The sequence below is a fragment of the Hemiscyllium ocellatum genome, chromosome 4 (assembly GCF_020745735.1).
Source record: "Hemiscyllium ocellatum isolate sHemOce1 chromosome 4, sHemOce1.pat.X.cur, whole genome shotgun sequence".
Lineage (NCBI taxonomy): Eukaryota > Metazoa > Chordata > Chondrichthyes > Orectolobiformes > Hemiscylliidae > Hemiscyllium > Hemiscyllium ocellatum.
In genome coordinates this window covers 55,672,134-55,685,544 of record NC_083404.1, presented here as the reverse complement: position 1 = coordinate 55,685,544, position 13,411 = coordinate 55,672,134, and the positions used below count along the sequence as shown (strand labels likewise).

Sequence of the window (13,411 nt, the reverse complement as noted above, 5' to 3'; positions counted from 1 at the left end):
ATCTATAAAGATTTAAGTACTTAAATTATTGAAATAAGGCATTTAGAATCTGAAACAAGTGAAACAAATTATGTTTTCATTTCCACAGCTTACCACATCCTGTTCTGTCTGTTACTTCCTGCTTCAAATTAATGTAACTTTCATGGCAACTTCTTGATTTTAAAGGCTGCAGTTTGTGGAGAGTAAAAAGATACCATGATTTGGATTACTGATTTATTTTGTATTTAAAATGTTTTAATGTTGATTTAGCCTTAAATCACTTTAGTCTCCATTATTGTGGTTTTCCGAAATGGAGTTTTCATATGGCAATCGTAACAATATCTCTTCTTCTTTGACTTGTGTTTGCATAATAGTTGCCGATTTTGTTTCTTCATATTGTTTCTATTTGAGTGATCCAGATGACAAGAATGTTGGGCTTCTAGGCTCTAGCTTAAAAAAAAGGCCCTGAAACGCAGAGTTGAAGCTAACTTAAGCAGGTGTGGCATGTCATTATTAAGTGCCTCTTTGCCCAAATTTGCATGCTCATAACATTTCAATTTTCTAGAGTGATCTCTTGTGGACAACAGCATCTCACCTGATCTATGCAGTATTCCATTCAGAGCATTGCTGCCATGTTGGTGCCTTTCTTTTTGAGCTCTTAGTGCGTGTATGTAACTACAGCCTTTCAGCATTAATGGATTGAATCAAATTCTGTTGTTTAATATTATAAAGTAGGAAAAATGACAATGAAGTTCAAGATAAATTCCTTAATTCAGTAATGAATTTTGAATACGAACACTTTTTGTTGCAAAAAATCTAAAATTGAAGATTTACTAACGTTATTGACTGTAGATCAAAAGTAAACCTTTAAATATGTATTAAGTTCTTCCCTGTTTTATTTAACATTTTCATCAAATATGTGAGTAGAATGAATATTAAACATATTTCTAGGTGCTGCTGTTGTTGTACACAGTTTCTCATTTCATACTACTTTAGAACTTAATTTGATGTTAAATGTTATTTCTATCTCAAACGTGATGTTTAATTCTGAGCAGAACTTAGAGGTGCCCTCCCAATGTTAAAAGAATAATAATAATTCTGTACATTTAAGACTTTCAGTGGCGTAGGGTGATGTCATCCAGGACATTTTTCTTACAACTTATTAACCCTTCGTTTTATCACATGACTACCATTTAACCGTAAGATCACTAAATTTTCCAATGTGGAGAAATTAGACTGTGATTAACTATGCTTTCCTCATTAAGGTTTTCCAGCTGACCCACTGAGAAGCTGAGCAGGATTCAAATCGTGCTCCAAAGGTTTAAAGAAAGTGGAAATCCGTGTGTTAATTTAATTTGACATCTATATTCATGACATATACTCTTAATGGTGAGGTCCGGGGGGAGTGTTGCTGAACAAAGAGACCTTGGAGTGCAGGTTCGTAGTTCCTTGAAAGTGGAGTCACAGGTAGATAGGATAGTGAAGAAGACATTTTCTTTATTGGTTGTACCATTAAGTATAAGAGTTGGTCGTACAAGACATTGGTTAGGCCACTTTTGGAATATTGTGTTCAATTCTGGTCTCTCTCCTATCGGAAGGATGTTATGAAACTTGAAAAGGTTCAGAAAAGATTTTTAAGGATGTTGCCAGGGTTGGAGGGTTTGAGCTATTAGGGAGAGGCTGAATAGGCTGGGGCGGTTTTCCCTGGAGTGTCAGAGACTGAGGTATGACCATGTGGAGGTTAGTAAAATCATGAGAGGCATGGATTGGGTAAATAGACAAGGTCTTTTCCCTCGGGTGGGAGAGTCCAGAACTAAAGGGCATAGGTTTAGAGTGAGAGGGGATAGATTTAAAAAAGGACTTAAGAGGCAACTTTTACATGCAGAGGGAGGTGCGTGTATAGGATGAGCTGCCAGAGGACATGGTAAAGGCTGGTACAATTAAAAGATTTAAGAGGCATCTGGATGAGTATATGAATAGGAAAGGTTTAGAGGGATTTGTGCTAAGTGCTGCCAAATGGGACTATATTAATTCAGGATATCTGATTGGCATGGACGAGTTGGACTGAAGGGTCTGTTTCCGTGCTGTCCATCTCTATAATTCTATGATGTAAACTTTAAAAGTCAGCTGAGGAGCTGTGAAGTCATATTGTACAATGAAGAATGAGGAAAAATTATTTTGCATTTATCTTCAAGCTACCATCAGCTTTCTTATTTGCCCTCAATCTACATTCCAGGGAAAAGTAGGTAGGGAACATGAGCAGTGATCAGCACTGCTGCTTCACGCGCCAGGGATCTGGGTTCACTTCCAGTCTTGGGCAACTGTCTGTGGAGTTTGCACATTCTCCCTGTGTCTGCGTGGGTTTCTTCCAGGCATTCCGGTTTCCTCCCACAGTCCAAAGATATGCAGGTTAGGTGAATTGGCTGTGCTAAATTGTCCCATAGTTTCCAGGGATATGCAGGCTAGGTGGATTAATTATGGGAAATGCAAAGTTACAGGGAATAGGGTAGGGGATTGGTTCTGGGTGGGATGCTGTTCGGAGGGTTGGTGTGAATGTGATGGGCCCAATGGCCTGCTTCCATGCTATAGGGATTCCATTAAATCATGTGCTCCATATTTGGAACTGAGTCAATATATAAGTGCTTAAAATCTTTTTTTTTCAGTTGATTGAAGATCATTTCTGGATCGTTTGTGCTGTGTAACTATTTATATTGCTTCAGCAGAAAAGCTTCTGTTAGCTGTGCAAGTGGTCTTTGGTTATTTTCCTGCTTCCTGTACGTTTTTCTTTGGTCACTCTTTATAATGAACCACATTTGCACAACTGATCTAAGTGTCAGAAAACTGACAAAGTGCAAACCAGCACAGAGCATTACAGACTTTACTGCACCCATTGCACTGGCTTTATTAGTTTGTTTGCTAAAATGTTAAGAAATACACTCGTTGGCCTTTGCTTACTGTTTTTAACGCAATGCTTTCTTTGCCCCATCTGTACACTACCAAAGAAGGTATATGCTAATAAATTGCCCATAATTTTGTCTGTCACTGTGGCAATTTTTATTTCCGGTTCTCCTTTGTTATGAATAATTTATGTTCAAAGTGCATCCTGCAGAGAGTGGAGTGTGGTAGTTTGGTAAGTGTTGGGGTTAGGTGAAGTGGGGAGGGAGAGAGATTTTATTTTATCTGCTGTCTTGTTTTCTGAACAACTATCACAGGTCAGTGGGAGCAAGAACAGACCAATGTCCAGGAGATTATTAAGGGATTAACTGTGGAACACCAGGGCTAAGTAAAAGTCAAAAAACAAGGGAAGGAGATTAAACTTAAACTAAGTACCTTCAGGACTTGTTGATTAGAAAAGTTAGAAAGTAAGACTAAGTTATGGCAAATGGAATGTGTGACTTGTCATATGTGGAAAGTCATGGGTCCTACTGGTGTTCCAAATGACCACTAGTGTAGCAAGTATTCCCAACTGCAGAAACTTCAGTAACATGGACATGGTGTAAAAAGAAATTAGGTCATGTTGCCTTATTAAGGAATCAATTATTGCACTAAGTGGGATATAATATCTTGGATAATGTCTTCAAATGAGGCTTTGTGAGTTGAGCTTAGAAAAACAAGGGGGGGAGTTACACTGCTGCGAGTGTATTATTGATCCCCAAACGGGCAGTTGACAATAGAGGAGCAGCTGTATAGACAATTCACTGAGGTGTGTATAAACAATAATAGGGTAATTATGTCAGGGGATTTCAGCTTCTGGGACACTAATTGGGAAAGTCATGATCTAAAGTGTTCAGGGGGGGCTGATTTCTTAATGTATTCAGGAGAGCTTTTTGTATGAACATGTAGAAGCTCCAACAAGGGACAGTGCAGTACTGGACCCAGTTCTGAGGAATGAAGCTAGATAGTGTTCACGGTGGCAGTGGGAGGCCATTTTTAGTGATAGTGATCACAATAATGTATGTTTTAAATTTGTAATGGAAAAGGAAAAGGATGATCTGCAAAAAAAAACATTTTTGGATTGGGAAGGCAGATTTTATTAAAATAAGGCAGGATCTGACCAAAGTAGATTGGAAGCAGCTAATTCTAGGTAAATCTGTAATATTGGGGGAGCAATCAAAATGGAATTGATGAGAGTACTGGCCCAGTATCCCTTTATGGTGACCTGTAAGAACACTGACTGGACAAGAAAGAAGAGAGCGTCATTTAACATTTACAAAGGGACCAAATCAAAGGAGGCATTAGTCGAGGATAGAAAGTGCAGGAGGGAACTTTAGAAAGCAATTAGGAGAGCACGAGAAAGAAAAGTGGTGGGTAAGATGAGGAACAATTGCAAGATATTCTGTAAGTATATCAAGGAGAAGAGGAAAACCAGAGAAAGAGGCAATCTGTGCCTAAAACCAGAGGTGTTATACATGTATTTAAGTGTCTTCACTTTGGAAAAAGAGTACAGGGTGACCCCTTTATCCACAGAATCATTTTCTGTGGGTTCAGTTCCCTCTGGTTTCCCATGGCCCAAACATATAAAAGGGAACCAGGGACCTGAAGGCTGCCGTGGAGATATGTTTCTCATTTAAATGAATGGGTTCACTGCTATCCACGGTCTCGGCCTTTTGCGGGAGATCCTGGAATGTATCCCCCGTGGGTATGGAGGGACTACTGTATGTAGGTACAATAGTGGTCTCCCTGTTCCTGAACCAGAAAACCTGGCTTCTAGGTTGTCTTGCCCCAAATGTGTAGAAAGACATCTCTGAATAGGTGGATTAGAAAATATCTGTAGGTTCAGAATTCAGGAAGAGAAACTATGAGGTTCTTGAACAGTTTGACCTCGGGAGTGAGGAGGTATTAGAGGTCTTTGTGGGCTTAAGTGTAGATAAATACACACGTGTGCTGTGGAAGACAAAGGAGGAAATTTCAGGGGCTCTGACCCAAAATTTAATAGAGAGAATTGATCTCCATTTAGAGAGACAAGGTTTAACCAAAGATCGTCAGCATGGCTTTGTCAGATGGAGGTCATGCCTAACAAGTTTGATTGAATTTTTTAAGTTGGTGACCAGATATGTATATGAAGTTAGTACAGTTGCTGTGGTTTATATGGATTTCAGCAAAGCCTTCCACAAGGCCCCAAATGGGAGAAATTGATAAAGAAGATAAAAACACATGGGATCCAACTCCTGACAAGTTGGATCCAAAATTAGTTCAGTGGTAGGAGACAGAGGGTGGTGGTAAAAATCTGTTTGTGTGACTGGAGGCTGATGTCCAGTGGCATATCACCGGGATCAATGCTGGGTTCCTCATTGTTCATGGTCTGTATAAATGATATAGATGAGAATGTAGGGGATATGAAAAGTAGGTTTACGAAAGATATGAATGTTGGCTGGGTAGTTAATAGCAAGGAAGAAGGTTTTGGATTAAAGAGGACATAGATGGATTGGTCAGAATTGCAGATCAGTGGCAGATGGAATTTAACACACCAAAGTGAGGTGATTCCCTTTGTAAGAAGCAATAAGACAAGGGGGTACTCAGTGTAGAGCATTTGGGGCACTTGTCTTTATCAGTTGTGGCAAAGATAACAAGAGCAAAGAGGTTATGTTGCAGATGTACAGAACTTTGGTTAGGCCACAGCTGCAATACTGTGTGCAGTTCTGGTCACCACACAAGAGAAAGGATGTGAATAAGCTGGAGGGAATGAAAAGGAGATTCACCAGGATGTTGCCTGGGCTTGTGTAAGTTGGCTATGAAGAGAGGCTAGTTGTTTTCTTTGGAATAAAAAGACTGTGATGGGACCTACTTGACATGTGTAAGATTGAGGAGCCTGGTGGACACAAAGCAGCTATTCCCTCTAGTTGAAGGGTCAATAACAAGAGGGCATAATTTTAAGGTGGAAGGAAGGAGGGTTAGTGGGGATTTGTGGAAAGAACATTTTTACCCAGAGCATCTGGGCATCTGGAATGCCCTGCCTGGGAGGATAGCAGAGGTGGAAAATCTCACAACCTTTTTAAAAAGTACTATAACCTTCAAGGATATGGGCCAAGTGCTGCGAAGTGTGACTAGAGTAGATAGAGTTGATTTAGAGTGATTTTTATTAGAGCAACTTGATGGACCAATGGCCTCTTCCCTGTAGTAAGGTTCTGTGATTCTAAATGTTTGTTAACTGTTCTCATTATATATCTAATGGAAGCAAGACCTTGTAGAGGTACACAATCCTTTATCCAACAAATGAAACAAATATTACCTAACAGCAGATGCATGTGTGAATAATAGGAGTGCTGAGACACAATTGACGCCTGTCAATGCTGGGCCACATCGCCACATCACATCTGAGTGACATTGTTCAAGTGGGTGTAGAGTTGGGTCACCTGTTTGCACGCCAAAATGATGCTCCACACTCCATGAAAACCATTTTGATTAAAGGATTGTGTACCTATATGTTGCTTTTAATCGCCTGAATGCAATCAGTCTCTGAGTTTTCAAAGCTAAAACAAAAACACTAATTATTCTCAGTCAGAAGGAAACTATTGGCCTTCAATGTTTATTCTCACTAGTATTAGTTATTTTTATTCTTCCTAGTGTTAGTTTATGATTATTATTTTCCAATCTTTGCCAAAGCCTTGCCCAGTCCTTTCCATTCTTTAAACTTTGTTCTGTCTTTTAGATAATAAACTATATTTACGGGCGGCACAGTGGCACAGTGGTTAGCACTGCTGCCTCACAGCGCCAGAGACCCGGGTTCAGTTCCCGCCTCAGGCGACTGACTGTGTGGAGTTTGCACGTTCTCCCCGTGTCTGCGTGGGTTTCCTCTGGGTGCTCAGGTTTCCTCCCACAGTCCAAAGATGTGTGGGTCAGGTGAATTGGCCATGCTAATTTGCCCTTAGTGTTAGGTAAGGGGTAAATATAGGGGCATGGGTGGGTTGTGCTTCGGTGGGTCGGTGTGGACTTGTTGGGCCGAAGGGTCTGTTTCCACACTGTAAATAATCTAATCTAATCTAATTTGTCAGACTGAAACTAGTTTCTCTTGGTCTTGCCTTAATTATCTTTAATCAGCCTATTCAGACATGTTATGATACATACTTCAGTAAGTTGTTCGACAAGGTTCCCCATGGGAGACTGGTTAGCAAGGTTAGATCTCATGGAATACAGGGAGAACTAGCAATTTGGATACAGGTCTCGCTCAGAGGTAGAAGACAGAGGGTGGTGGTGGAGAGTTATTTTTCAGACTGGAGTGCCACAAGGGTTGATGCTGGGTCCACTACTTTTTGTTTTTTATGTAAAGGATTTGGACGTGAACACGGGGCTATAGTTAGTAAGTTTGCAAGTGACACCAAAATTGGAGGTGTAGTGGACAGTGAAGAAGATTACCTCAGACTACAGTGGGATCTTGATCAGATGGGTCAGTGGGCTGAGGAGTGGCAGGTGGAGTTTAATTCAGATAAATGTGAGGTGATGCATTTTGGGAAAGCAAATCTTAGCAGGACTTATGCACTTAATGGTAAAGCCCTAGGGAGTGTTGCTAAACAAAGAGACCTTGGAGTACAGGTTCATTGCTCCTTGACAGTGGAATCGCAGGTAGATAAGATAGTGAAGAAGGTGTTTGGTATGCTTTCCGTTATTGGTCAGAGTATTGAGTATAGGAATTGGGAGGTCATGTTGCAGCTGTATAGGATGTTGGTTCGGCCACTTTTGGAATATTGTGTGCAATTCCGGTCTCCTTCCTATCAGAAAGATGTTGTGAAACTTGAAAGAGTTCAGAAAAGATTTACAAGGATGCTGCCAGAATTGGAGGATTTGAGTTAGAGAGAGAGATTGAATAGGCTGGGGCTGTTTTCCCTGGAGCATCAGAGGCTGAGGGGGTTTATAAAATCATGAGGGGCATGGATAGGGTACAGTCTTTTCCCTGGGTGGGAGAGTTCAGAGCTAGAGGGCATAGGTTTAGGGTGAGAGGGGAAAGATATAAAAGAGACCTAAGGGGCAACCTTTTCACACAGTGTGGTACATGTATGGAATGAGCTGCCAGAGGCAGTGTTGGAGGCTAGTACAATTGTAGCATGTAAGAGACATTTGGATGGGTATATGAATAGGAAGGGTTTGGAGGGATATGGGCAGGTGCTGGCAGGAGGAATAGATTGGGTTGGGATATCTGGTTGGCATGGACAGGTTGGACTGAATGGTCTGTTTCTATACTGTACATCTGTATGATTCTATGACTGTATGTCAGGGAGAATAAACATTGAAGGCCAATTGATTACTTTTGGCTCAGATGTGGTGCTGGAAAAGCATAGCAGGTCAGGCAGCAACGGAAGAGCAGGAAAATCAATGTTTCGGGCAAAAAGCCCTTCATCAGGAATCATTTCTGATGAAGGACTTTTGCCCGAAACATTGATTTTCCTGCTCTTCGATGCTGCCTGATGTGCTGTGCTTTTCCAGCACCACACTCTTGACTCTAAACTCCAGCATCTGCAGTACCCACCTTCGCTTAGAATAATTAAAGTTCAGTTTTAGCTTTGAAAACTTGGAGACTGATTGCATTCAGGTAGTTTGGAAGGGACAGAATGAAGATGAAAAAAGTATGGATTCTCTCCGAGAAAGGAACATAGGACAGTATTAAAGTTCAGACCAGATGTGTTTGGTTGTAAATCTGCAGAGACTGAGAAAGTATAAACTGTGAGTTTTGAGAGTATTCCTGTAAGAAAACTTCACAGTTCATAGGACAGAACTGGAGAGAATCAATTAAGTTGACCTGAAGGTTTGATTTATTGGGCAAATTTATCCAGATTTACGTCTCTGCAATAGATAATGTCAGTAAATCAGATGGGAGTTCATTTTACTGTGTACTTTAGGAACTTTCAAATTTGTTTAAATAGTATAATTTGGACTTTTCTTCTGTCTTTAAAGAAACTCTACCTCCACATCTGACTTGTCAGTGTTTGACACAACTTCAAGTGAAATTAAAAATAGTTCTATCAAGCCAACTTTCTTTCTGAGATGTGACCTGTCCTGTAGTACCATATCTGGGATAATAACAACAGGAATAGGCTAACTGATCCATAGTGAGTATGTTTTTCCTCCTGCAATATCTTAAAGGGCTAGTAAAGCCATGGGTTAAATGGGAAGAGTGTGCTTGGTACACTCTCCACTGAGTAGTGGATGATTTTGGACCCTGATTTCCATGTACATAGTGCCTCATGGCAGGTACAGCTGAGAACCCTGGATGCAATTGATACGCAACTAGGGCAGAACAGGCACAAGAGGAATAACCACTAAAATTCTCAACTGGCCAGTTTGTTTCCTTTCACCAACAAAAAGCTCCATTTTTTCCTCAACCCCTTTCTGCCAACTACACAGAATGATAGATAGGGAATAACTGGACCTGACCCAATTGGAAGAGGGCTAACTTCAATAGGATGAGAAGGAGTCTAGCCAGGATTACAGGGAATTATGTTGTGACGTGAAAAACTGTCATGGAACAATGTTTAGCCTTGTAGAAGAGATGTTTCACATATAGGTGAGAGAGAATCCAACAAAGTACATTCCAACAAGGGCAAAAGGTAGAGGAATCAAAGCCAGGATCTGTTTTGATGACATGAGAAGTAGGGAAGATCATCAAACAAAACAAAGAGTATAAGATGTTTGAAGGTGAATTCTTCAAGTATGAATCAGGTCAAATACAATAAGTTTGGGATGAAAGTAAGAGTGGCAGAGACAATATGACAATAGAATTGCTGTTATAAGAGAGAATTCAAGGACCTTGCATTGGCATTTAAATAGTAAGTGGGTAGTTAGGCGTGGCTTCGAGCTTATTAGGAACAAAGAGGATGATATGATGTTAGAGGCACAGGACAGAGTTAAGTTACTTTGTGTACATTGTATGGGTGTTTACTGAGGAGGTGCTGCCAAAATATCAACAAAAGCAGTGGCATGGGTTAAATTCAAAGTAGGATTTATTGAGAAGGTTGTCTAGGAGTCTCAGAATTGTAAGAGACCACTTTTTCCTTTTTGGGCTTTGGATGAAAAATGTGATATATAGACTCTGCTTTAAATAGGCAGAATGTATATAAGGAGTTATTTACAACTTTAAAATGTCAAGAGAAACTAACTGATGTGACAATATTCCTATTTGGGGACATAAAATCCTGTTCTGGTTCAGGAAATTTCAGAACAACATAGCAACAAGCCTCTGATCATGTTAGAGCTTAGTTTCTGCAGTGAGTGAAACCGAGAGAAGCAAGCAGTCTCCCAGAAGTGAACTGCAATGATATTTCCCCCTCCTTTTTCTTTATAAAGTTGCTGTGTCTAACTGTCTGTTGAAAAAGCAGAAAATTATATTCAGAGATGCTGAAAAATAATTCTAAACCTAAAGACAATCCGAAAGACCCTACGCCCAACCAAGAAATTATAGCCTGATCGTCAGTTGCAGATAACATTGAGGTATTATTGAAGAATTAAAAGATTGTGAAATTAACTCATCCAGTTGACCGATAATACAGAACTGTGGCCTTCTGTTTAATTTTCCCCTCCATTCATAATATGCATTCAGTTTGTTGATTTCTTTGTGTGCCTGTATGTTGGAGAGTTTTAAAAGGGATAATGTTGAAGATAGATAAATTAGAAATTGTGTTGCTTTCCTGTTCTTGTTAAAGTTAAGAATGTTATAATATATGGTTATTTTTTATTGTTATTGCAGGAGCCAGGTATCTCTTGTTTTTATCCCAAAGAACTGTAAATCAGAGGCAAGTGTGGAATATTGATTGTTTCATCAAATCTGCACATTTCTGACACTGCTGGAATGGTGGGGCTTGATTTCTAGCACACTACTCCATTTTTGTGTGACAAAGTTTTGCAGCTTGTTGGGGTTCTTTTGGAACAAGGACAGTGTAAGATTGGATCTGGAGTTAGTGTATGGAATAAAGTATAAAAAGACAGCAGCCTTTTTTTTTGCTTTAAAAAATAAGATGGCACTAGAAGTTGCTAAAAACTTTCTACAGGTGGAAGAGATGTCTTCATTGAACTTGCGAGATTAATTGAATTAGCAAGTAAGTTGGAAGTGGAATTTTCTGTCAGAGCTAAGAAGGCACAATTAAAGTATTAGCACTATAACCGGGTTTGATAGAAATATAAACGAGACTAGATACTACAAATAATGGAACTTCAAAACGTAGATGAGAATGTTGTGGGGATGCTATATAAGTCTACAGTAACACAAAAATTGGCCAGGTGGTTGGTGAAGAGGAGAAAAGATGCAACGTTATAGAAGAAAATAAATAGATTGGTCATATGGCCAGATCAGTTGGCAGATGGAATTTAATCCTATGTTAGGGTATCAGGGATGGATGTGAGGTGATGCACTTTGGAAGGAGAAATAAAGCAAGGGAGTGTTCATTGAATGGTAGGATACTAGGAAGCTCAGAGGAGCAGAAACCTTGGGGTACTTGTCCACAGATCCCTGAAGATGGCAAGACAGGTTAATAAAGCAGTTTAAGAAGGCAGTTGAGATGCTTTCTTGTTTCAGTTGTGGCAAAGTTTATAAGAGTAAGGGGGTCATGTTAGAGCTGTACAAAATTTTGGTTGGGCCATAGCTGGAGTAATGTGTGTCTTTCTGATTACTAAACTATAGGAAGGATGTCATTGCATTAGAGGGAGGCACAAGAGGTTGAGTTTTCAGCGATGAAGAGAGACTTGCAAGTGGAGTCTCCATGTATCTGCTGTATTTGTCCTTCAAGTTTATATTACCCATGGATTTGGAACGTACTGTCTGAGGAGTGTTGATAAATGCCAGAGACTGCTGCCATGAGTGTCAGTAGCGGAGGAAGTGAATGTCACCACACCCACAAACATTCAAGAGGGCTGTTTGTCCTGGATAGTGTCAAGCTTCTTGAGTGTTGTTGGAGCTGCGCTCATTCAGGTAAAAGTGGAGAACTCTACCACACTGTTGACTCATGTCTTGTAGATGGTGGATAGACTTTGGGGATAGGGGATGAGTTATTTGAAACATGTTTGCCTGCTGTTCTTTTATTTTTGTCCGTAATTATCGAGAAGGGTGAGGTGAAGCGTCTTGTCAGAAAGGATGACAAGGGGAAATGTATACTTAGAGGTACAATTTTAAACAGAGGATATAGCAGGATCTGAGGTGTTTATGTATATTCATTTTTACTAGTGGCAGGATATGTTGAAACAGTATTAATTAAAGCATGAGCTTCATATACAGAGGAATTGAATTGAAAAACATAAAGCATTATTTTGAACCTTTTAATATAACTCAGGTCAGACTGCATGTAGAGGAGGAATATGTCCAATTCTGGTCTCCATACTTGAGGAAAGATTTTAAAGTATTTGAGAAGTGAGAGGAGATCTACCAGAATTCTCCCAGAGTTGGGGGAATTTAGCTACAGGGTAAAATTGGAGGAGGGAGATTGTTTTGTTTGGAGTAAAGTTGGAGAATGAATGGAGATCTGTTAGAGGTAAATATGAATGTTTAATGAGTTGGACACAGGAAAATTATTGCCGTGAATTGATGGTAGCAAGACTAAAGGACACAGATTTAATGGAAACAGACATATGGGGGCAAACGTTTTAATGCAGTGAGTGGTAATCACCTGGAATTCACTGTTACTGAGGAAACCGAGAAATTCAATGATTTCACAGGAGACTTGGTTAGGTGCTTAACGGAGATAAACTTGCGGAATATTTGGTCATGGAGCAGGGAAATATGACTGACTGAATTGCTCTACAGAGACGTGGCATGACCCCAATGGGTCACTTGAACTCCTGAACTTTAAGGATACTTGATGACCTCACTACAGACAGCTTACCTGCTCTTGTGCTCTGATTTTCTTCTGAGCCACGGGATCACATTGGTGATAAATAGAATATATAGTGAGCCCAGTATAATACTGCACAGAAGGTTGTTCTCCACAGGCCAATCATGTTGAGGTAGAAATATCTGAAATAGAGAAAATCTGAGAATGGAAGCTTCAAAAGACAGGAAGTAAACAGATCACGATTTATTCAAACCTAATACATTAAAATTAAATAAAGTAGTACAGCCAAGAGGGGAGTTAAGACAGAGTCTCAGCTGTGGACTATTTGTAAGCAGTGCACAGATCCTAATTTTTCAGAGCTTGTGACAAGTCTGAGATTGATCAGATACCAGAGCACAATGAAATCTTTTTGAAAGGCCCTCAACAGAGAAAAAATAAAAGACACTGGTATTGCAATGATTGCACTAATGAAAACCTCTACACACTTGTAATGGAAGAAAATCCATACTCCTTTTAAGGTGTGCTGTGCCTCGACCTACCAGTGAATCCTGATCAATATGTGTTTATAGAGCTATTACAACATTACAAGGGCTTGTATGGTGGCTCAGTGGTTAGCATTGCTGCCTCATAGTGCCAGGTTCTATTCCACCCTCGGGTGACTGTCTGTCAGGAGTTTGCACATT

General features: G+C 40.0%; 1 protein-coding gene across 7 annotated transcripts in view; it reads left to right on the top strand.

Moving 5' to 3' along the window:
* Positions 1-13,411, top strand: part of LOC132813608 (CYFIP-related Rac1 interactor B) — a 188,509-nt gene that overhangs the window by 99,870 nt on the left and 75,228 nt on the right. The window lies entirely within an intron of this gene.